General features: G+C 36.4%; 1 long non-coding RNA gene across 5 annotated transcripts in view; it reads right to left on the reverse strand.

The window, feature by feature from the left end:
- LOC114478117 (uncharacterized) overlaps nt 1-26,881 on the reverse strand; it is a 137,030-nt gene that overhangs the window by 50,746 nt on the left and 59,403 nt on the right. For all 5 annotated transcript variants that reach the window (XR_003675809.1, XR_003675812.1, XR_003675811.1 and 2 more), the window contains one exon: nt 9,583-9,695. This is a non-coding gene — a long non-coding RNA (uncharacterized LOC114478117). The remainder of the gene's footprint in view (nt 1-9,582; nt 9,696-26,881) is intronic.

The raw sequence follows: 26,881 nt of genomic DNA on the forward strand, positions 1-26,881 counted from the left end.
GCAGCACCTTGAACACTCACTAATTAGAAGGCCATGATTTATTTATTTCCTCTGTAATATTTACCTTGCTTCCTTTCCCTAATGCTAAGCCAAGCTAACGACTGTAGCCTCTTACACAGCTGATGATTATGAGAGTTAATGATCTCCTTAAAGTCTGCAGCTCTTTATAACTCAATTCACTGCTTATAACGTCCTAGTTGTGCTAATTGATGCAATGTTAAGTTTGACAACAGATTTTGATTTATTTTTAGTCAAATTTTAGTAATTAGGACCATTTCAGTTATAGTTTAATAAAAGTAAGAATTTATGCATTTCTTAAAAGATTCAATTACGATTTTTCAACCTGATATGGAATGGTATTAATGTTTGTAAATAAACAGAGAAAAATGTAATCTATCAATGGATTTTGTACCATATGACTTAATTATAGTTTAGTTCTTAATAGTTCACAAAAATATCAATATATGTGTATATATATATATATCCTGTATACATATATCTGTTTGTTTTTTTAATTATTCATAGTCTTGTTATTTTCACTTAAAAAGAATGACAAAAACTATGACAAAAATATAGAAGAATGTGAAAAACTTGGTAAAACTCATATGGCTTACATATCGCAAAGTCCACTCCAGCGCTGCAGTATTAGGATTTTTTTTTTTTTTACAAGTACAAGAAAATTTCAAACAATAGAAATACAGAAAGAGTAGAGGCCATCAGAGAAAGAAGCACAACAAAATAAATGAAATAAAAAAGTTTTTAATCCACAGCTGCAAAAAGAGGTTTTAGAGTTGGCAGTGAAATATGGAAGATATGGTCAAATGTAAGGGCAATCACAAAAGCAGGGAAAAAACGGAGCGAGACACTAAGGAGAGGCAGGAGGATGGTGAAGGAAAAGGCGAGTGGGTGTTTTTGAGTGAGAGACATAGTAGGGTAAATGATGGAGTTTGCACTGCAGAGCAAAGGTAAAGAAGGGGAGTGATGAATTTGGAGGGAGAGTTCAGCAAAGGCCTTAAATCCAATCAAGAGACTGTTTCGGATTCTGTTTTCAATTCACCTAAAATAATGTTTCAATAGTCACTTGCTTACAGCTAAGAACTAACTTTGATCTTCGAATGGGTGCTTGTTTGGAGTAAAACACTTCTGCCTGGCCCCAGATGAACTGTACAAAGCTCACTGCAGCTGAACCAGTCACTGCGGGATAAGCTTACTGTGCTTCACAGCAGACCATGCAGAATTACTTGGACTTGTAGATTGGAGGCTTATACCAAATGCGTGGGTTAACATATTTACCCTCCATTATGACTGAGCAAGACTACCATAGGCAACATAAACAAGATGTTGCTATGAATGGGCCAGGAGCTAGTTTAGTTAATCACTAATCAATATTTTCTTTCCATCCCTAAAGACAATACAGTATTAAGAAAAGGTGCATCCAATCAAGTATGGGTCCCTAACATAACCAAAACAATAATTGGCATTCAGCATAAACAAGTGGCACATCGAGCCAAATCAATAACCTTTTAAGAACAGAATCAAGAGTGGAAAAATCTAACAACGTTAGTGTCTTCCAAGAGATAGCCAAAAAGGTGCTTGATCAGCAAAATCTACACTAGCATCTGAGCAGTGGTGCAAGACTGAATGACTGCAAGATTTCTTAGCCTGAAAGTGTTTGAAACTTGCCAAATCATCATAAAACTCATTGAAACAGAGGGAGTATCAAGTTTAGTGTTTGAAAATATATAAATAAACTGTATGTTTTCATTACTTCATGCCCAAAAGTTTGTTTTCAAACCAGCTATAAAGCATCCAATATGGCAACTGTGTATGTGATTTGAACTTAACCAAAAGATAATTCAAAGGTAATCGGTTCTGTCATTCCACAAAATGAATACAAAAAGGATTCTTAAGCACCTAAACTCTCAGGGTTTAGCTGATGTGTGTCTAGGCTGGAAATTAAGAAAATGCCTTGATTATGGGCAGTCTATGCTACACTAACTACCCACTCAATACTCACTTTACCTCTCTAGTGACAATTCTCTTAATCCACCTACTCGTTACAGACTACAGCGTTGACAGGTGCTAGTTTTTATAGAAGGGGCGGGGCCAATAGTGGTGGTTAGTGATATATAAAGCCACCGAAACGTCACAAACAACCATTCTCAGCCAATACACCTTTTCTCTGTGACATCATCATCTGGGACATTTTCCTTAGCAAAGCCCTCCTCCATTTTAAGAGGGGTTTACATTTGCCTGACAACCGCTATTTACACTATTTACCGCGGACAACACAAAGGTTTTACTCAAAGTTGTACGAATATTTCAGCAGATTAGAGCCAAAGGCCAAGCACCAATATGAAGGGAAGTTACATCTGGTTGGTTTACATATTTACTGTTAATTTCACGTTACTTGTCTTCAAGTTAGACATACTAGCCATAAACATTTCAGTCATTGCTGAATAAATTACAATTTAAATGTAGGCTAATTCATAATCAATGAGAAAACCAAGTTGCTGCCAATGGAGGGCTGGCACCATCAGTGTTGGGAACGTTACTTTAAAAAAGTAATTAGTTATAGTTACTCACTACTTGTTCAAAAAAGTAACTGCGTTAGTAACTAAATTACTCTATAATAAAAGTAACTCATTACCAAGGAAAGTAACTATTTGCGTTACTATTAAAAAAAAAAAAAAAGTTGCTCTATGTCAAGGAATTCACATTTTTTAGATGCGTGTATCGTGAGGTGCTTCATTAAATTTGAGTTGCTTACAACAGATGTGGACAAAGTCTTCTCTCCTGGATATAATGAACACTTCACATACACGTTCTTGCCTTTGTCCATAATTAATTTAAAGTAGTGTTTGCATCGTCACCTTAAAAATGTCAACTTTTCATCAGATTGCTCCACGCTCACCATCTCTGCTGCTTCATCCAATCTGTAGTGTGTGTGTGTGTGTGTGTCACGGGTGCTGGCACGTCGCCTTAGCCAATCATAAGCGCTCACCTTGTTTTTAACCCGCCTCCTCACAACAGTCGAGTCAGAAGCTGGGGATGCTTTCGGATAACATTTTATTTAATCAATGCATGTAATGCACCGCATTTAACGTTCAGTAACGATAACGGCGTTGTAACGGCGTAAAAAGTAATTCGTTAGATTACCCCGTTACTGAAAAACAAACGCCGTTACCTATCGCCGTTACTTTAAACGCCGTTATTCCAAACACTGGGCGCCATGCATGGCAGGGGTATATGAATGATGGGTGAATTTGACTAGACTGCGTGTGTGGTATAAAGAGCTAGATAAGTCAAATCTATTTACCAAAAACAGTGCCACATACACGCATGGAATATTCATAGAGTTTGGCAGTCTTTATGTGCCAATGTAGAAACAGGAATTAAATTTTAATTGTTCTTTAAACAATGCTGTGTGCAAATAAACTGTCATATTTCACAACTTGAAAATATCTCTGATGCATTTCTCTTTTTAGAAAAGTAACAAAATGCTTTCAAGACTTTCCCAGCAGATCGTCATTTTGAAAACACTGGCAAAGTGAGGTTTCTCAATAACACAAGCATGAAGACACACACAAAACCTATAACAAATGCATAACAAAACCTGCATGTGTCAAGCCCTGCACAGACTCATACATATATGCATAAAGTGTTCTCACAAGCACACACGTGCACTGCGGCTGTTTGCCTCCCACATGCAGTGTTTGTGACGCATAGGAAAAGTCATTAGACCCACACTTCCTTTCTGAGCAGAGAAGGAAGAAAAGATTGTCTAACATGAAACAGGCAGGAAATGTGTGGGTGACTGCCTTTATGTAAGTGTGTGCATGTATTCGTCTGATTTTGCACACGCCTGTCTCACGGTCTCAAGTTCTTCCCAAGGGCTGGTGACCAAGGTCTTGTAATTGCTCGCCTTTGATTGCTTTCATCAAGTAGACTGCTGCTACAAATGCACTCAATTAGGACACTTTGTGAAGCGGTAGTTTGCTCAGCAAAATGAGTCCAGTGGCTCAACAAACAATTCTGACTTGATCTAAAAAGAGCTAAATTGACAATGCTTTGACAAACAAACCATGGTAATTTTAAGCTTGTGTTCTCAGGTAGAATCTTGTGTTATTGATAGGGATGTAACGATTCACTCAACTCCCGATACGATTCGATTCACGATACTGGGTTCACGATACGATTTTCTCACGATTTATTTTACAAAATGGGAATGTTGACAAATGACTGAAAAATATTTCTTTATTTTTTTGGGGAAAATACTATACTATTTTCCTTTTATTTTTCATTGTCAAAAGAATCCCTTGATAAACTATTCAAAATGATGCAATTTAACTAAAAATAAATCTTGAATGAAATAAATAAAGGAATAATACAAATGAAGAAGCCTATTAATTTAAATTCTGGTTCTATAATAAACAATTCAAAACTGCGTAATAGTTCTTTTTCTTTTTAAATGTGCAACTGAAAATGTATTTTGTGCCTTAACAATTGGACTTTTAAAAAAAAAACAAAAAAAAAAAACAGTCATTTTACTGTATTTACGTCAGATATTTGTTTAGACCAGCAGAGGGCGCTGGTAACCCAGTGGTCGGTTGGCATGCAGTTTTTCCACCAGTGAAGAAGAGAAGCTATGCTAGCAGACAGAGTTAATAGAAAAACCTGACTTTTACAGATATTCACGTAATATTACAGATATTCTTTCGGTGCTAAAGGAGTAAAGAATCATTTATGAGCATGTTTAACAGTAAATGGCGGCCAGAAAGAAAATAGTAGCAGATTCCGCCCGTCACGTCCGCTTCTGGAAGGATAAATATAAATATAATATAAAAAAGTACTGCGATTCAATTTTCAGAGCATCGATGTGAACCGTGGTACGTATGAATCGATTTTTAACTGCCTAACGATTAATCGTTACATCCCTAGTTATTGAACCTGATTTCTATGGACGTAACAGAATGGATAAAATCGCAACCCTTGAGCTGTGACGATGGACAAACGGAAGGTTTCATGACAATTCTTATAATGTATATAATATGCAAATATTTTAGGTGCCGTAAAACACAGCGACTGTACAATATATGAATTAATTTGTTGTTCTTTTAAAAAATACAAGTGATATTTTGGCGCTCAAGACATGTGACTTGGTTCTTCTTCTGTTGCGCAATTCTTCTTTACCATGTAAATGGTGACACTGCGCCCAGCAGTTCATGTATGGTACTGCAACAAAAATGAAGCCGAAAGCGGCCTGATTTTATCATGAATTTACAACATTAATCTAAACATTTTTATTTTTAATGACAGTCAGCCTCACAGAGCTAAAAACAAAAGTATGAAGAAATCAAGGCGCAGCTGATTTCTTCTTGTAAAAAGGATGATATATATATATATATATATATATATATATATATATATATATATTTTACAGCAGTTTTACCATTTTTTAGACAAAAAGCTGGGATTCATTGGATTTTTGAATGTCTTAGGAAGATTTTGATGTAACATATGGATTCAGTAAGACATGGCATTGCTTTAAAAAGGTGAGGAGTGGTGGCTTGTTTATGTCGCCATTTTTTTCCCAGGTTTGACAAAATAATTGACTGCGTTTGCTGGGATGGTTGTGTCTTAGATTGATTTATGTGTTTAAAACCTGAAGGTTCTAAGCTTTCAAACGGTATACAGGGTTCCCAAACATTTTTCACAATCATTTTCAAATCTTTTCCAAAACTTTACCAAATTTTCGTTCTGAACCGCTAAGAACTATTCAAGACCGTTAGAGCACAAACATGAGCAGGTCTTTCCAGTGTACATCCAGCCATTGTTGGTTTTCACGTTTGCCAGCTACGTTGCATTGATAACTCAATTTCCGTGCATTTCTTAAAGTTTGATATACCATTCCGACCACTGATGCTCACAGGTTCGTCTCAGCAATGTGCAAACAAACTTATCTGGAGAGTGAATTTGCGTAAATTTGTCAGATCTCGTGATTCCCACTCAGTGATGCTGCTTGTATGCAGCACTTTTACTTTGAGATAAAGCTTAACATTTTTGCGGTTCAATATTTTTCAAAGATTAAAATAAAATAGGCTATAGTTCCAAAACATTTTTTTAAAAAAATACATTTTTCCATGACTTTTGAAGACTGGAAAAATCGTTTTTTCAAATTAAATAGCTTTTCTAGGAATTTCATGAGCGTGGGGACCTTGGGTATATGATACTTGTGATATGCTGCTGTATCTAAGAAGCATTTAATCCCCTGAAAGTGTGAATGAGTGAGAACATGCATTCTGACCCATACTCGGGACGGTGGACACATTTTTGTAGTCAACATTATTACATTATACATTACATTATAACAATTATGTTAATAATCATTTTTGCATTATTGTATATGTTACACACATTGTTGGCGCAAATCTCGAGACGGTCTATATGTGTAATTCTATTTTTTCTTTTGCCCCCCCCCCCCGACAACGATCTCAAACTCCACCAATGACGTTGGCTAAGTTTCATTTCTCTGTCTCTGTTGAAAAACAGCCAGCGCTTCTGCTTTTTAAAGCAACTCATGCATCTAATGGTGTAAGTGGTCACCTGACAATACATGCTTCTTGTATGTCTTTCAACAGCTGAGCTTGCTTTGCATAAGGTCTAAACCAAGCAACACTTCCCTGTCAGTGTGTGGGTGTTCATCTGCATCCCCAGTCAACACCAACAACTTGTGCTGTGTGCGCTTGTATACAAATGCACAGATGTATTCAGTAGGTGTGTGTGTGTGTACCAGCTGAATGCAATAATCCACAGTGATTGTATTCAGAAAAAAAAAAAAAAAGGTTTTGGACAAAAGAAGCATTTTTTTTCTTTTTTTAGGGGATGTGCAGAACTTATAAAGCCAGAACAATGAAAAATAAGACTGATAGAAGGTGGCAGCAGATGGAAGCTGTTTGTTTAGAGATCTGCAGAGGTATCAGGACAATAAATCACTTTTTGACTGTAGGTGGACATTTTACCTGTGTGCAATAAAGAGTGTCAGCCTGTGAGCATCTACATACAGAGCAATAAAGCTAGTCGAGACAAGTGAAGGACAGCTTTTCTGAAGTCTGGAGGAGTTTGGCATCTTCAGACACACACACCAGTGGATTAATCACTGTATGTGTCATGACCACCAATAACCTTGGCCCAGACGGCTATAAAATGGAAAAGAGCACACACACACACACACTTGGTTCTTTATTTAAATCTAAAGTTTGAGGGCATTTCCCAGCTGACCCTAGCTCAGAGTTTTATGAGACTCCATAGTTACCTGCACTCAGCCATCAAACGTAGCTTAATCCACCCTGACTCTGGTATGTAGTATAACAAAGAAAGTGTTGTTTGCCTCAGCGGTAGGAACTATCTATTCTATTGATTCTTACGTAATAATAATCTCTGTGTGAGTGCTGAGTAAAACCTCTCTCCTCAGATTCTCAGGGGTATAGCTTTCTCTACTGGACGAGCGAACACATATTTAGGTGCTGTCTATTAGCACATTAGCACATGAGAAAAACCCAGAGTGTATGTGTGTCCGAGGCTCAGACTATTCCCACTACTGTGGGAAATCCCCATGCAGACACTTAGAAATGTGCAGGTGTAACTAAACATATTCATTACTTCTGAGCTTCAGGGTGAACAGCGTTGTACAACCGTTCAAAGAGACTGTTAAGGAGTCTTTGTGAATTCATCTTAAATAAGAGATCAGAGTAAAGGCTTTTAGTGTCTTGTTGCATTTGTCTGAGAAATGCCTTTAATTCAAACAACATGTTTGCATAAACTTGAATTTTAAACCTACATACAACCTGAAACCTATATGTGGTTTAAGGGACAACTATAGTGGAACACAGGTATTGTATAAGCATAACATTTAAATACACATGTGCTGTATAACGTGTAACTAAATAAAGATGTGCCAAAGTTTTTCTATGAGAGAAAGTGATAATATCTGCAAATATTAATGATATTGAAGCTGCTACCCACGATCATTTTTTTATTAGATAAAATCATAGTTTGTTCCTCATAAATTAATGAATCAAACATTATTTACTCTATAAAAAAAGGACAAAGGTCAACACTGAACATTGCCACTCAAACTTTGTTTTGTTCTCCACTGTAAACACTATTCTGCACATTGCATTGTGGGATTTGGAGTCCTGTAAACAAATGCAAAGAAGTGTTTTTACTTTATTCTTAGCATTATTTCTTATATTTATCCACCAGACAAGGATATCAGAAAGACGTAAAAACACTTCTATGCAACCGTCTTTAAGACTCCAAATTCCACGATGAAATATGTGAAAAAAGAATGTCAAAAATGTATTTACAGTGGATATGAAAACAAACTTTTGAGCAGCAGTTTCCTTTCTTTTTGGAGTAAATGATGTTCAATTAATTTATCTAGAGCAGTGGTTCCTAATCGTTTTTGTCCCGTGTGCCCCCTTTGCATTTTTGTCCAATCATAGGTACCCCCTCTTCATATCATAAGTACCCTCTTCATAATTTCCTACACTTTTTCATTTGTGGAACAGCACTCTCCCCTAAACCCATAACTGTGTCTCGAACATTGGTTCTAAGGCTTAATCTACAAATTGAAAACAATGAGTGGAATTTATTAATCTTTTAAAATACCCTGTAACTGTTATGTGATTACTTCAATAGTAACTAAAAACCTTGTCAGAAGTGTGATAAAATGGCCTCTACAGCATAAAATAATCCTGTTTCAATAAATTACATGAAAATATAATACTTTATTGACCAACGGTAATATTTTTTGTAGTGAATTTGTCCAAAATCGGCCTAAAAAGGAACTATGAACATTTGCTGATTATTTTTAAATTAATTGTTAAATCTTTCTGAATACCCTCTACAATGCTTTGCAATGTAATCATGGGTAGCAGCTATTTGGCATGTCATATATTTCCATTACACCTTTTGGATATAATCTTTATTTTGGGTGTCCTGTATTTTCTCCCTGAAGGCACACCCACGTGTCTTTAAAATCATGTGTTAATCACCCAACAGTAACAAACCTGACCTTGTGATAGCTGTAAAAAGTCTGCTCACAACTGGTGTGACAGCAACAATTTAAACACTTTGAGGAGTGTTGCAGCTAAGGCGTAGTTTCTCGCTGTGTGAAAGCAGCAAACTATATACTACATTACCCTGAGGGAGTACTCACAGAGAGTAAAGAGTGAAACACTCACAGTTCACACAGTTCAGTATTATATAATCCAATTCCTTACTGTTCAACTTTTTTTTTGTTCACGCTAGAATAAAAAACAAGTTAAATAAAACCACAAAACTTAATTTAAACCACGGTGTTGATTAGCTATAAGCTGCAATTTCTCTCAAGCCTGGGTAAATTGCACGCAAATTAAGATCCTTACCATGTTTTTGTATATTTAACATTGCCATGTAATTGCATCATGAGTACAGAAAACACACTTGCTTTAACTTCAAAGATTATTAGGGTATATTCGCAGTAAAAAAAAACACATTAGCACAGTGCCCTACCATGGAAATCCAATTCCCCTGTACCTTTTCACTGTAGAGGTCTGCAGTCGATGAGGACTCCTCTACTGTTAATTAAACCGTCTGTCTTGGAGAGAATTAGGGTCATGATCTCCCAGACCTCACCACTCCCGAACTCCCTGAGAAGAAAGGAGAGAAGAAGAGCGACTTAATGAAGGAATAAAAGGATGAAATGGCTTAATGAACCGCCTAACAAGACCTGCGGCTATGTAATAAGGGCTTATTAAAGCTTAATTACGGCAATAATCCAGCTTGTTTGGAGTCATTCAGTGTTGACTGGTGGCTGATTGTGTTTTTTATGGCAACTGGATAAACAAGGAAAAGTTGAGAGTATTTAGGAAGGGAGACAAGTTTGGATATATTTGGATCACAGAGTGTCTCTGTGAGTATGGGTAGCTATATTAAAAATGATTAGCTGAAATGACAATGAAGAAGTCGACATGCTAAATTTATAACAAACGAATATTAGCACATTTGAGCTAATCAGTATCCAAAGTTGATCATAGAACGGACATGATTACTTCATGGATATGAGGGACTCTCGAGAGTTAAACCACTTAAGGTAACATATGTCGGTGCAACATGTTACATGTGTTATGCATATCTATTTCATTTGTATCATCGACAGCCATTAGCGTAGACACTAATTACACAACTGTGAGACTGTGCTGTATAAATCATGCTATTACATCTGATGCATACATGCACAAACGAGCTGTGAGCTGTTCAAAGCACTGATGATTCAGCTAGGAAACCTATACGCTCTCCGACTATAAGAATGCACGTTGTTTTCTCTCATCACTCATTTGAGTCAGAGGCTGGGAATTGTGGAGACAACTGCACACAATATACACAAAAAAAAAAAGTAACTCGAGGCGAAAAGTTTTCATTATTCATGCGGTGACGCCACCTTCCCTTTAGGGTCAGAGTCAGGCTAAGCATATGGAATATCCTACTGATATGTGAACGCTAACGTCTGCTCCTGTCTGTCTGACAGGGGGTGATTCATTTTATACTGATGATTCAGGTTATTTCAAACCTTTGACGTGCATTTTTAAGGCTTGGCAGAACCCATTTTACCAAACAATTAAAGGAATTACACATTATCTTTCATTAAGACATAAAAGCCCAGCAAATGTTCATCACAAGGCATAGAATATGTATGAAATGTATTAATAATTACAATCAGTTACCCTGTCTGTATTTTTTCCACATTGCAAAAAGTGAGTCTGCATGTTCTCTCCCCGTGCACGTGGGTTTTCTATTGGCACTAAAGCTCACATACGTAGTTCACAAATATGCATGTTAAATGAAACAATTTGGAGAGTGTAAACTGTAACAGGTGTGCACCTGCACCTAATGTAAAATAGGATACACATGAGCAGATCCCTACAACCCAAACAGGATGAATATATTAGAGGAGATAAATCAATACATTTGTGAGGCAAATGACAAGCAACTCCAAACACATTATCCACACAGAACACAGTGGACTTCATGAAATAAGCCATTTAAGAATGAAAATAACAGAAAACTTGTTGTCAATTAATTTTTGTGCTTTACCAATGTTTTGTTATCTTATGTTAAAGCAGAATTAAGTCCTGTGAGGGTAATAATATAAGTGTTTATGGAGTAATTGGGGGTCTTTCATCCCCCTGCTGTCTCTGGCCAGAAAACAGCACTTGCAACTTTCCTGCCTCCGACCCGGTGGCAAGACGTACTGCTTTACAGCAGCCCAATACAAACTAATGCTAGATTAGGACCAGTTCCGTGGATGCACACGGTTGTCTACAAATTCACGTTTCTCAAACTTATGTCATGGCAGAGTCAGCGCCGCGATGACAGTGTGTGTGTGACTGCGCAACAGGCACGCACACACACTCGCAACCTAGCGCTCCATCAGGCAGCACACACACAAATATCCATCCATCCATCCATTTTCAGAGTCGCACATAACACACGTTTCCACACTCCCTTCCGTATTACTCCCACATCATTCATTTATTTTACTTGTCTCTCTTCCTCATACTGTACACATGGTCACATGGGACTATATGTGTGAAAGCACCCTTAGTATCTCTGTTGTATTAGGATTTTTCAGTGATCGGTTGCTACTGTCTTGGGAGAGCAAAGGTGCGGATGTAGCTGTGGGGTGGGGCAGGGGGCGGTGGGTGTGGAGTTTTTACGACAGTGACATAACCAAAAGGGACCTTTAGGGGGAGCGCTAAGCGCAAGTTACTTAGAATATTCTACGTGTACTAAGATAAACCATCACAGCCTATAAAATGTTTGTCCAATGCATAATAACACACAAAAAATGACAAATAATATAGTCTAACTTACATTACATATTTTCTTTTTTTAAGCTTTTGTGATTTAAAAAAATGCCAGAGTTTAGAGCATCAGAATCAGAATGGTTTATTGTGATTGTGTGCGAAGCAAACAACAAAATTAGCCATGAGCTCTTTAAAACGGACACACAAACACAAGACATAATATCAAATGTGCATGTTTTGACAATGTTCCATTTTTGCTTTGCCAATATCGCTATGAAATATGAAATTTTTCTCGTGTTTGATTTGATTTAAAAGTATTTAAATTTCACTGCTGCTAAAGTTTTTGTTTTTTTTCTTACAAACTGTTTTTGGTGGCATCTGTCAGCAACGTAAAACCTCTCAAAAAAAAAGAGCAAAACACAGGAGAAATTTAAGCAAATTATATTATTAAATTGTATTATAATATACTGTATATGTATCATCAGACTTAAAATGTGTATCTGTTCTGCATTGATTCAATGCAGTGACACATTTGTAGTGTTTTCTCTTCTATGCATGGTTTTGGTTGAAAAGTATTTTATTAATTGGGTTAAAGGCGGGACATACCCTGGCAAGGATGCTAGTCTTTTGCAGAGCTAACATATTAAGACAGGGATCACATTTACGCACTCACTCAATCCTATTGGCAATTTAGAAACTCTATTCAACATACCTGTTTGTGAGCTGGGAGAGAAAGCCAGAGAAACTGCAGAGAAACCCACACTAGCCAATGAGCAAAACATGTAAATACTGCACATTCATGCTCTGCACATATTTTACATAGTGAAGGTATACTTATAGAGCTAAGCTTATGCATGAGAGAGAATGATTTGTGAACCAATAAATGCAACATTACATTGAGGGTAAATTCAGAATATGCATTCATCATTCTTGTGAAAACTACCATCATTACGTGCATTTCATTTTGTTTCCTGGCACAACTGTGTTGTGTGAACACACACATTTTCACACATCTTATTCAAACTGCTTGACAGACCTTGAACATGTATAACAAAAATAATTCTTCTTCAAAGTTTTATTAAACAATTTTAACCTTGAGCTTAATAGAGTGGTAAAAAAAAAATGTGTAGCCTTAAACTAATTTCCTTCTTTTTATATTAGTTCCACTGAACTGTTACAGTGTGAATTATGTCATTCGGCATTAAGGCACACTGGAATCACACTGCAGAAGGTTTTCGGGTAACTATGACAACATTTATTAAGACAGTTTGAAGTCACAGTTCATCAACAGTATGGCTTGGAGACACGCTGTCTGCAAAACAAAAACAAAGAAACTATCCTGCCTTTTTAATATCAGATCGCCAAACAGCTGATGAGTCCTGAGGCCGTTTCCCTCCACATTCCTTATGAGAGGATTAGGGATGAGAGTTGACTTCCTGGAGTCATACAGTGATGTCAACTTTCCTACAAACCAAACAAAGGATTTCTCCAAAGATGGCAACGCATCACATTATTTACAAAGAGATAGAGAATGATGTCATCTTTCGAATAGGGCTTTAAATCTCTAAGCTATTAAGCTACAACGCTGGTGATAATAATGGTGGTGCTGATGACAGTGCTGGTCAGTGCCGTAGTCCTGGTGATGACAGTGATGATGTCATTTTATTTAAAGGGATGTTATTTCCCTTTTACCACTCAAAAAAAACATTGGTCTTTAATTAAACAGACTCATCAAATAAACAGTAATTTTTTTATTAGAAATGATCTACAGCATCTTCAGTTTAAGGGTTATTAATTCATTGGGAGAATTAAATAATAATGACAATTTCCCATTCAAACGTATTGGAACATTGACACAGATTTCAAGTGGTTATACTGACTCCGAGGGGTTTTTAGGTATACAGGTACATCTAAAAAAAAAATTAGAATATCATGAAAAAATTCCTTTTTGGAAAGTCATGGGCTTAGATAGTTCCTCCTATCTCCTTACCTATTCACTTTTCCATAACCCTGTGGATGACATCACAGGGTTAAGGAAAAGTGTTAGGAGAGGATTAAGGAAAGGCCATCACCTTTGTTTTGACAATAGGTGACGTAATAATCTGACGTTTAAACTAGAATGCCCGTTTACGATAAAGCCATCAGAAGCTTCATGGTGCATTCAAGTACACCTCAAATCACACCAACAGTACTGTACATGCGTATTGTACCAAAAATTCATAAAAAATCTAATTGTTTTCGGCAAACTCCACCACATTCTTGTTCTACAGCCTCCCAGGTACGTATGTGTCCATTTTCAACTGGATTCTCTGTAGCATTTTCTCATATTCACACAAAACACACCCAATTTAACAGTACTGTACCGTGTTATTTACCAAGAATTTATAAAAAATCTAATTATTTTCAGCAAACGCCAACACATTCTTGTTCTACAGGCCCTCAGGTACCTCTGTGCCAATTTTCAACTAGAATCACTGTAATATTTTCTCATAATTACACAAAACACACAATACTATAAAGGGTTACTGTACCAAAAATTCATAAAAAAATGTAATTGTTGTCAGGATTCTGTACCAGATTCTTGTTCTACAGGCTGTAGTATGTATTGGGTGTGTTTTGTGTAATTGTGAGAAAATATTACAATGATTCTAGTTGAAAATTGGCACAGAGGTACGGTACTTAAGGGCCTGGGCTTCCATTACAACTGAGCAGTACCACAGGTTGATCACCTCCATGCCACGCCGCATTGATGCACTAATTCATGCAAAAGGAGGCCTAACCAAGTATGAACATACTTTCAGAAGCCTTACATTTCAGTTTAAAATATCCTTTTATTATTGATCTTAGACACTGAATTTTTGGTTTTCATCATCTGTAAGCCATAATCATCAAAATTTCAAGAAATAAAGGCTTGAAATATTTCACTCTAAGTGTCTTGAGCCTATGTCATATATGGGTTTGAATTTCTGAAACGACTGACCAAAAATATTCAACGTTTTCATGATATTCTAATTTTTTTAGATGTACCTGTAGATGGCCCCTTCAAAATAAAAGTTGATCATGTCATTAGTTGTGCTCAGATGCCAAATCATCTTTTTTTAGAATAAAAGCTGATTCTGTGAAGGTTGCAGATGGCCCCTTCAAAATAAAAGTTGATTCTGTAACGCTTTCCTGTCCTACCTGAATCACCTGAATCCTCACTTGCATTTTCTTCAGGAAATGCAAATCAACTAGTGGCAATTTTCCTCCAATAAAACAATGTATTTAATTAATTAGACTGTTAAAAACTATAATTTAAGGAATGTAATTGCCTTTAGAAAGGTGAAGCACCAGGAGGTAACAATATTTATACTATTAACTAGTTTAGTTCTAGGTTTTAGTTTCTCTGTATCTATTGAAAAGAGTAATTTTTTAAACACACCTGTATCTAATGGAATGATGATAGACAACATTTGCTCCACTGCTTGGATAAAAACTCACGCTACAATAATCGCTTTAAGTGTAGTATGTACAGTAATCATTTTTAATACTTTGTACTTTCCAATGTTTCTGTGTTGCCTTTTAGCCAAGGGGCTAAAGAACACTTAAAAGGAGCAATATCAATACTGATGATAATTTATTTCTGTTCTTTGTATGAGCAAGGAAAAAGGATTTAAAAAAAAAATCGTTAAGCTCTCAGTGGTGAGTTGCCATGTAGAAACACGCTCCCACAAGTTAATTGAAGGGTTGATTATGGGTTGTTAGCCGTACATTGGTTTGAAAAAGCTTTTAAAGGAGTCTAGAACCCAGTTCATGCACATTGATGGAACGTAGATATTTTTGTTTGTGCTTTTATCCAAAGCAATTACTTTAACATGCATGACCTTCTAATGTGAGTAAATAATACCTTATCATCATTACCCTTCTCAACAAAACCTCAGCAGTCATTGTTTCCATTGTTTGCAGCTTTCCTTCCTACTGTTTCCAAAAGCCACCCCTGGGTGTCTGGTCTACTCACTGAATTCTGCCACTCTGCCATAATATATATATATATATATATATATATATATATATATATATATATATATATATATATATATATATATATATATACTGTATATAAATACTAGAGGTGGGACTCAATTTTAAAAAACTCATTAATAAGAATGTTTGTAATTAATTAATCTCATAACAATTTTTGACACACAAAGCAATGTTTTTCCAATTTAAATGGATTTTGGTAAATGACTGAATCAAGGAAAACAATATATGAGCTTAAACAACAAAATGGTGATTATTATTTTCATCACTGAGTGCTAACTTAAGTAAGCTTTTGTTCATGATTTTCTGAGTGTTTTGTAAATTTTTTAAACAAATGTGTTTTTGCGTTATCTTTTTAGTGCGTTATTTTTCTGTAATTAATTCATCACAATTAACATATATAAACAATACAATTAATAAGCTGAACGTCAACATGATTTTGCATACTTGTTTATCAAACATCGTCTTTTTTTTTACCCCTTTCATAAACTTCTGTGCTGGACCTGCTATGTAACTGTGTCTTCAACCTCAACCTTTTGCATGATTAAAAAAAAAAAGAACAAGTAAACGTGACACTCAGCAGTGAGTGGACTTCCCTATCTCTCCACAAGTTTCAGTTGTTTTCAACAAACTGTCCCATTTCCTACATTCTCCAGGTTACACCCATCTGTGTTAAAATATATCTGGCTCTGCACTGGGCATGACGTTATTCTGCCGGTGGGGTTTTCCCCACATCCATGGCTCAGCTGATAACACATGTGGTGGAGATCTGTTAAAACACATGGGTGTGGAGCCGTCCTCAACTCTTAACCCATATCAACCTTCCATGAGAAACAAAGAAAGAACGAGTTTTGGCAAAGGAAAACAAGGCTCTTCTCCCCATGACAGTGAGCAGCAGCTTTAAAGCTCATTTAGTTTGTGATTACATTGGCTAAATTTAAAAACCCGGCCCATATTGTTGTAAGCAGACTACAGCTGTGCTTTATTCCATGAAAACACTCCAGAATTATAGCTTCATAGCCTGTTGGTTTTTGCTGATTTACATTTACAGAACTACAATCTCTGCTTGGTGCCATTAAAATCTAAAATCCTTGCAGCTTCTCAGTCAAACTCTGCTACTGCATAGTTAATCCACATACAAACAGAGCTCTACCAATAAGTAACCCACCCCTTCACCCCACCCCACTACACACACACACACACACACACACACACACACAAACACACACAAAGTCACACAGCGTCATTCGCCGAATCTCTGTTAGAAATATACCTGTGTGACAGCAAAATTAGTAAAGATGGTGTAAATTATATATAAAAGATATTAGAAGAAGACCACAGCTTCAAAGAGTAAGGTAATAGTTCAGAATGGAATAGAGGAACATGATAAAAACCAATCCCACTAGAGCAATTGCAGGATAATCACTGATAGAAAAAAAAAAAAATTCAAGAGGAAACTGGTCTTGTTTACAAAGGAAATGACATCATTGGGCTTGGTTTAGATGGTGACTTCATGCAGACAAGATAATAACAGAGAGAGACAGAGAGAGAGAGAGGCGAGAGAAACAGAAAACAGAGTGTGCAATGTTTCCATGTGAACCTATAAAAAGGTGAAATAGTGTAATACGGTCTCACTTTAAAGTTAGCATCGTAATATATTTGCTTAATGGCTCTTTAACACCACTGATTCATATCTCAGGAATGTCCATTTCATTGGCATACTCACTATGTACCATTGTTAAGCAAATGTCCTACTTTCCCTCCCTTGTAGGTGTACGATAGTTGACCGAATTAAAGAATCATCAAATCAAATTCATTTTTACACTGACACTGTTGTAGAACTCAATCAAAAGAACAAAAAAGTGAGAAAGTAAGGGTTTGGGAAATGGGAAAGGTCGGAAATGTGTTGGTTTCTAGTTAACCCAGTCATGATATAACCCAAACTATGTGTTTAATTTTTTGCTCAGTAGCCTTATCTTCTTACTGGTTCATATCCAAAGCCACTGGATCAGTGACACATTTGAACCTAAACTAAGGTTAAACAATAGTACATTTCGTGTGGTAACTGTACATCTCTACTATGATCACATGATATTTGAAATTACATATGTTGATCAGTGCAAGATGCAAACATAACTCTCACTTTGGAATTCAAATACAATCTAATACTTGGATGAAGTATTATCAAAGGAAAAGGCTTTTTCCTTTAATGTTTAGGCATCACAAGCTGATGGAATTCTAACATTCAAACCCATTTTCATTTCTTGACAAAGTATTTTTTTCCATCATAATTTGCATTTCCAAACCCATTTATTCCCTCAAGGGACCACTGCTAACTTTCCAAAATAAAACTATGTTGCTCTGCACTTTCTGTAAACTGCTCTGTGACGACCTTTCATTGTCCTGGGAATTGGGACAGCATGATTGAAAATAAAAAAAACGGTTCTTGCCAAAAATAAAAAGACTTGAGGGGTTGTTGGGAGCTGTTGGACCTCCCAAGAACAGAGCTGGACTAAAGCCCAAAAACAGAGTGTGCTGCTGGGTTAAGGATCCGAGAATATGCCCTGGATTACAAAGTTAGGATGCCAGGACGTGCCTAAGGAAAGCAGTGAAAACGAATACTGAATTTGGCAGAGAAGAATACTGACTCGTAGCAGACACAAGTTGTTCATTGCTGTAAAAATATGGAACGTTTTCCAAGAATAAACGTAATGAATTTCACAGCAGCAATCTTCTGTTTGCCAAGTCTAGGTTATTTGGCCACAAATATCAACGAAGGGTAAACTCAAAGTGACTAAAAGTCATTTATAAAGCAACTTGCAAATGCAAACCTTTTGCATCCATTAACAAGCATCCAGTCACTCCCATAACTCTTATTGGATCTCACATAGATCAAGATTTCCCAAACGGTTGCAACCCTAGGACTCTTTACACCCTCACATTCATCATGTTACTTACTAATTAAAAAGCAAGTGAAACATGGATTTCCATGCCTCAGGGATTAGATTTTGTGAAAAAAAAACAGCTACTTAAGACCTGATTTACAGAAATGAACTAAAATTGTGAAATGATTTAAATCAAATTAGATAATAATACAATCATTTAAAGAACTTAAGAAGAAAAATAGAAAATTAAAGGTTTACTTACTTTTTAGGACTACAGTGCTTAGAATGTGATAAAGGGAACCTAAACTTGGAGTTTGACAACCCATAGAAGTTGAATTTCTTTTCTTCCAATCGAAAAACTTTCACAAGTGATAGATTTAAAACTGAAACTCTCTTGTAGCTTGAATTGAGTTTATATACAGTACAGTTTAGGGCTGCATGGTTTATCAATATCCAATCGAGGTTTTGACTACTGCAATAATCTAACCCTCAAAAGGCTGAGGTTTTTTTCTGGCGTTTGAGTGACGTTCACCAATCAGAATGGTGGAGCCTTGTAATTTCAGATTCAGCTGAAACAGATGGAAGGTCTGAGTTTCCATAAAGCAGATCCTAAAGTGTTTAGACAGAAGCTCTGTGATTCCTCCAGAAGAGGGTGCTGTCCAAATAAAACCAAATAGTTTTGATAGTAGATTCGTGTGTTTTGTTCTAATGTGGGGCATTTTTAGCAAGAATGTGTTGTTTGACAGTCTACAAGTAACATGACTTCCTTCACTCATTATTTTAGCAGTTTATGCATTTAAATGTAGCAAATATAAAAATCGCAAATCGAATCGCAATCGTACTATTTGTCCGAAAAATCTCAATTAGGTTTTTAGTCAAAATCGTGCAACCCTAATACAGTTTATATGTGCATGTGTATTGTAGAATCAAAGGCGTAATCTTCCCAGCATGCCAAAGGGTGACACCTTGAGTCATGTGGTTAACTTTATTGGTTGCTAACTTGCTAATTGCTCTCAGTCAGTACGTGAACAACGACACAGCTGTAGAGGGATGTTCACATGAACTGTATATTGAGATGCTCCTTTAGCAAAACACCATGTCAGGTCTGAATTTAGACAGTACCTGGATATTAGTTTGTTTTTTAGCAAATATTAATTTGTTATCTGTCTGTCAAGTAAAAACATACGCTATTATCTTGATTGTCATTTATCTAGGTGTGTTAATTGTAGTACGTATAGTACTACAATTAACGACATGCATTTGAAAAACAGTTACTATCAGACTAAGCCATTTATTTGGTTTTCCTCAAGTCACATGTAAACCTTCCGCTGAAATAGGTCTGATACAAATAACGTCCCGAAAACATTGAACAAACGCTGGTACAAATGAAGGTGTAACTGAGAAGTGAGATCTTCTCACATCTGCCAATAGTAAACTGTCACCTATCCTTGCAAACTAAACTTAATATTCACTGTAGATACATACAGTACACTGCAAGATGATAAGAAAATAGCAGTAGTAACATGCAGATGTTTTGAGAGGCTATTACCTGGTCAATGCACTCAAGATAAGAATCCAATTAAATCTCAGACTTGAACAATGTACTTGGATATTAGTTTTTTTTAGTAAATATGAATCTGTCAATATGTGTCAAACAAGTAAAGAGAAGTTTTCATGAAAACATTTTTAAAGGCTTGTCGAGGATTATCTTTTCAGGTCTCGCCACAAAGAAGTAGAGGGAGCTAATTTACACAAACAGAATGGTCCCATCTGGCCTGATTAACATACTACATTGGTAATGCTAACTTTTAATGGTGTGATCATCTCACACACTCATTTTCACTGAATTCAAAATGAGAAATTAGCATATTAGAACAACATATTGTCTCTTTCTAGCCCCAGGGCTTGACGCAAGGGGGTGTCAGTCTCCGTTTTTTTGTTTTTTTTTTTGTCGAAAGCTGTCATGTGACTTGTAATAATAATTTAGGCACGCAAATAACAAAAAAGAAATAAAGCTGAAAAATGTTTTCTTTGACAAGAGTAGAAAACATTTTATCGCTTGGTTATACAAAAACACAAGTTAGATTGTGAAAGTAAAACAAACATTCATGCTTTGTTGATATTTTATCAACATTTGGGGAAAACACCTCTGCTAAGATAGAAGTGGCGTAAACTAATTCCACTTGTATTATAAGCTTCATGTGTGAGTGAAGAATACAGGCTCAGGGAACGAAAAAAGAGATTTTGGATTCCTGCCCAATCTCACCCAACAATGTACTGTCCTCTCTAGAGGTGGGAACCTCTGGGTACCTCACAATACGATACAATGTGATACAAAGCTCACGATAACGATGATCTCACGATATGATAATACTGCGATTATTGATATATATTGGTCAGAAATCAATCTCCAATAATCTATGACAACAAGAAAAAAAGATTAAGTGAAAAAATACAATTTTTATTTTATATCTCTGAAAGACAATAAATTGAAAAAGTGTCCAATAAACAGTGACACTATTTTAGTGCAACATTTCTGTAAATAAGTGTCAACATACCAATGTAAACCAATAAGTATCTCCAATAGTGCTTTTTGTAAATAAGAAAAAGGGTATTTCTTACCAGTGACACCATTATAGTGCAATATTCCAGTAAACAATATATTGGTTACTTCAACAAAAAGGGACAACATTTATGACCTACCTGCACATTTTAGTGAAAAGGTAGAAAAGGTTAAAAAAAAAAAAACTTTTAAAAAAAATTTGTACTTAGCGAGAGAATATTGATAATCCATCGTGCAAAAAATATCGTGATTTATCGCCGTATCGAGATATCGTCACACACACCTAGTCCTTTCAGAATCCATCACCAAAAAAGACACTCTCTTATTAGTGCAATAGATCTCATCGAAATGCAAACGCTGGCAAAGGCATTTTAATGTTGCCATAAATCATGAAGGGCTGTCACAGGTATCTGGTAGCCGGGTTGGAATAACTCCTCAAGTCAGCACAGACATATGACAAACAGATAGGACTCACGGACAGATAGATAAGGGTTGTGAATACAATCGATTATGGCTTTGCTGAATTTTTATGGCCTTCGGCACACATGCTTAAGACTTGAGACCACCAGTGAAGCTGATAATAACTCTGATTATCAGTAGCAGGGACAGAGCTTTCTTTTCAGATCAGAGAAAGAGGCAAGGCTGAGAGAGGGATGGGGAGAGTAGGAGGGAGCCAACATTTCACCTCTATTCACCTGCTGACACGGCTGCTCAAAGAAACATTTCATTAGACCTTGAGAACAGGCAGCTCTGTCTGCCCAGTGCCGTCAATTTACCTGTCATATTACACGGGCTCACTTTGTGCTCTGTCATCTAGGAGGGAATTTTCAACTCATGATTTTTAGATGGGAAGACTGGCCAAGGCTTGGGCGTAAGCAAGGTTTCACTAACTGACCCTTTAGACGCATGAAATAAAAAAGGATTTGGTAAAGGTTTAAACATAAGAGTAAATAAATCACACAAACAAACACTTTTCAAACCTTTTTTAAACAAAAATGTAAACTAGCCTAGAGATTATACCACTTGCCAAACAGTGATTGACTAACTTGGACATAAACTGCAGCATGAAACAGCTGAGGTCTGTAGTCGCCAGAGCATCGTATGGCTCACCTCCACAATGCACCTGTGATTGATTCCAAATGCCAGAATGAAGCACGCTTTCATACCAGTCATTTTCTTTAGATTGGTGCAGGGGATTTGACGAGTGCACGGCCTGGTATTGATCTACGGCCCAGTGGTGGGGAACCCCCAAACTAAAGCACTTTGTTTTGTTTGACTTTGATCAATAATATTTTGTCAGCTGAATCCTTTGTATGAATAAAATAGATCACACAATTACAATGGGGGGGGGGGGGTACATTTTTAAGTTGATTATATATAAATATATTTATATTAGTCAAACAAAAATTGATGTGCAAAGGAAACTGAATGATATATTTTTATTTCAATCATGTAAATTCTAACTTCATTTATTCGTTTTTTTGTATTGCTTATATTGCTTTTGTTATTGTACTCTTATCATGCACCAAACAACACTATAAGTAATTAATAAGTATTTCTAACTTGCAGATCATAAAAATAATAATAATAAAAAAAAAAGGCTTCAGTATCGCGATATTACCCGAACCGTGATACTTGGTATCGTAGTTACTCAGTTTGGAGCGGAGTATTTAGCGGAGTATTTAGATTCAGGCCGATTTAGTCCAATATTATTTTTTTTGGCTGATATCGGACCAATATCGGATCGGTACACCCATGGTGACAAATATTCTTGGGGGACTGATCATGTGACAATACATTTCTCTCCCTAGTCCAGAATATGAAATCAAATCCACAGTCAGACGACAACTATAATTTAACAGTAATGATTTAATCTCCACAATTAACAATTGCATCATGCTCCATGCATGCTTTAGAAAGGAAAGGTATCAAATAAAATAATCAGCTGAATCTATACACATGAACAGTGTGTGTGAGTGAGTGATGTTAGTGTTTCTAAGGTGAGTGAGTGCAGGGACGGTCTTTCTGAGTGGATCATTTCTCAGGGATGTCGTGTTAGTTTTTTTTTTTCTTTTGTTTCTTTCGATTGAGAGCAAAGCCAGAGCATTGAGGCCATTTTATGCCATAATATTCCTAAGGAAAGATTTTATCATCTTTAAAGTTGAGAGCACCTCTCTGATTATTATTATTATCTACTGTACATTGGTGTGGTGATGAGGACTTACAGTTTCTGTAAAGGATAAAGAAAAGCCTCTCTGATAATACATAAAAAAAAAAAATACATTACAGTTTCAAAAGTCAAAATTGGGTAATATATAACACATAAGCCCAAGACTATATTAAATGAAGTTACAGTATTGGAGCATTTAAAATGAATTTAAACATTACAGATAAATTCATTGTTGTATTAAGATGAGAGAAAAACATTAAGGGCTGTATATAGTCTATTCAAAGATAATTAACATTTGGCTAACACTGTACACAGAAGCATAGCTGGTTGTACAGCAAATTCAGCTCTGTTCCGTCTCCAAACACAGCACTGTGCTCATACACTGTGTGAAAAATGCGACTTGAAGTTCCAAAATGCAAAAAGTTGCTCCTCATTAGTTAAATTAGCCATCATCATCATCATCATCATCATCATCATCATCATCATCATTATCCCGCTGATTGACACACAAGCAGGGCTTCCACAGCTGCTCTATTTGGAAGCCCATTTCTACCAGATAAAAAAAAAAAACTACGAAAAGTAGAATACTAATAATAAAAATTGTTAAGTCACAATTATGAGATACCTCATAATTATGAATTGCGAATTTTCAACGCCCCACAATCCTAAAATTCTCCGACTCCGATTGGCCATTTATTTATTAATCTGCCATGGCAACTGCATATGATTGGTTATTTTTCTGCACTACTTGGGTGATCTGAAAAGCGCCCCATGACATAAATGATTCGATAATGTGCAGAAATTCACTTGTGAATGAATGTCAGTAGGTGGGAATTGTAGTTTATGTAATTCATATTGCATGTAGGCAAACACTAGTGGGTAAAACCGACATTTATAACTGAATTCATAAAAATATATTTTACATTTTCCCCCCTCTTATACGGGAGGGCGGCACCCCAGCGCCCCCTATGGGCCGGCTCCCACTGTGTAAAACATATAACACTGCTTAATTTGAGCAACTTTAGGGTCTCCTTCTTTAAGTTACAGGAGGTGCTGAACATTTCAAGCTGCATTTTGGATTTATTTTGGGAGGTCCCAAAATTATTATGTTCAGAAATGTGAAATAAATAACAATAATAAAAAAAGTTAGATTGATACATTTGTTGTCATTGCTTATTTGTGAAGCAGAACTCGAGACATTCTATACATTTAATTTTTTTTTTTTTTGTTTTTTTTTAGCTTCTTTCAAGTTTGAAATGACATTAAACCTGAAGTCTGTTCCTTTTTTTTGTTGTTTTTTATTTTATGGGAATCGGCTTCATCTCTTTGACATTTGCTGCTGATTTGTCTGCTTCACATGTTGGGTCTCAATGGGTTTGTTCAGAAAGTGATAATTTAGACTGCCAACACCTTCTCTGAATCATTAATTTGAGGGAAGTTGTCTAAGCCAGACTTTTCCTCTCTCTCTTTACATGGAGCATTGCAGTACTAAAAGCACACATGGACAGAAGAGGGAGAGTCCATACACAGAGAGAGACTCTCAAAGGTTTTACCTTAAAATAGAGTGCATCAATAACATGCTCCTGTTGATGTACGACTCAAGAGGATTGGCTGGTTTCACTTTCCACAGAACAAGCTCCAACTGCCCTCTTGCATCTCGTAAAGCGTTTCAGGCCACCCACAGATCGCACACAGACTTTCTATATACTCCAACGCTCTAGAGTGGTGTCAGCAAGTTCTCCCTCTTTTTCCCTTAATTCTTGTCCATTTTACCTGGTTTAAAATGACCTTTACAACTTTTATTCAAGTTCCTATAATATAAGCAGGAAAATATCCACAAAGCAAACCCATTTTTGCACAACCACCTCCTTGAAACACACGTAATAAAAACGATTTTTTTTTTTTTTTTTTTTAATACACAGGCAAACTTTAAAGCAGCCCACCTGTGCTCAATTTGAATCGTGAACTACTGCATGAAGAGAGCACAAAAAAGGAAAAGAAATTCAGAGTGGAAAAGTAAGGGGCACACAGCACGCCTCACATTTGCACGCACGCAACCACACAGCGTCCCACTGCACTGTTTTAATTCACACTGAGTCGACCTGACAATTCAGACGTGCCATTAAAACGTCCACAGCTCTCTTGGTTAACGAACCTCTGCTATACACAAATATCAAGAGCTCAACAGCTTTGTGTACAGTAGCCCGTGTGAGAAGGGGAAACACTAACCGCCATTAGTACCATACAATGTTGCCACACCTGTGGACAAATGTGTGTAACAAACCCTGCTGCAGTAATGTTATAATGCTTTATAAATGAGATAAATAGAGACATACTTGTGGGCGCAGCTTAAGTTGAAACTCCAAATGAACTCTTTGCTATTTATTAGCTAAGCATAAATAATGTTGACCACCAAATATAAATGAAGGGATCTATTGTGCTAGCTCTCACCTCTACCAGCTGCAGTAATGAGCCCTGACCTCAATAAAGGCTGCAGGCAGTAGATCATCAAAGTATGTGCAACTCGCAAACAATGACAACTTCACAGCTTAACAGGCTGGATGGCTAAAAGTACATGCATGGAATGCATTCATATAATAAACACTGGCAGCGGCACATGGCTGAGCATAACATTCACAAATCTATCAAATGTTCTCTTAATTCCATCACTAGCTGGGTTTCCAGTATAAATTTTAGCAGAATAACAGTGATATTTCCATTGAAGGTGGCTTTGGGCAGCAACCTCATATCTCCTGTAAAGACGGACACTCAGAACCTCCTTACAACACTCTGTATTCCTTTGTTGTTTCATGTCTAATGTGGCAGTAATTTTTTTCTAATACTAAGAAATGTCCCACTCTCCTCTTCTGTCTACACGTACCGCGCCACGTTTTCTCAGAGTAAAGTGGTCATGTGACCGGGTACGTCACGTCCTGTGACGTGTATTTGCAGAAAAAGTGTTTCCGTGGCGCTTTTTTGACACATTTCAATATCAAAACGTCAGAAATTCCTCCTCATGAAAGCATAAAAACTTGTTAGCGATACTTCAGTGTTTTTTCAAAATTCAGGTGTTTTAGACCTATTTATTTATTTATTTATTTATTTATTTATGTATTTATTTGAGAGGGAATTATACATTCCCACATTCAGCTCACACAGATACACACACTAACTCGTCACACCGCACTCGCACTATTAAAAAAACATTATTTACAAGTGGGTGCAACTTTGATTTGTTTTAAGCCACAACTTGAGCCTGGACGTGAACAATTAAAACTGTTAGATTTTGCGCATTTCCAAGGGCAATAGAAACGCTGCTGGTGACACATTTCTCACTGATGTCAGAATTTTAGTGATGTAGTGCTTTTATCACAAAAATGTTCATAGCTCA

The sequence above is a fragment of the Gouania willdenowi genome, chromosome 16 (genome assembly GCF_900634775.1).
Source record: "Gouania willdenowi chromosome 16, fGouWil2.1, whole genome shotgun sequence".
Lineage (NCBI taxonomy): Eukaryota > Metazoa > Chordata > Actinopteri > Blenniiformes > Gobiesocidae > Gouania > Gouania willdenowi.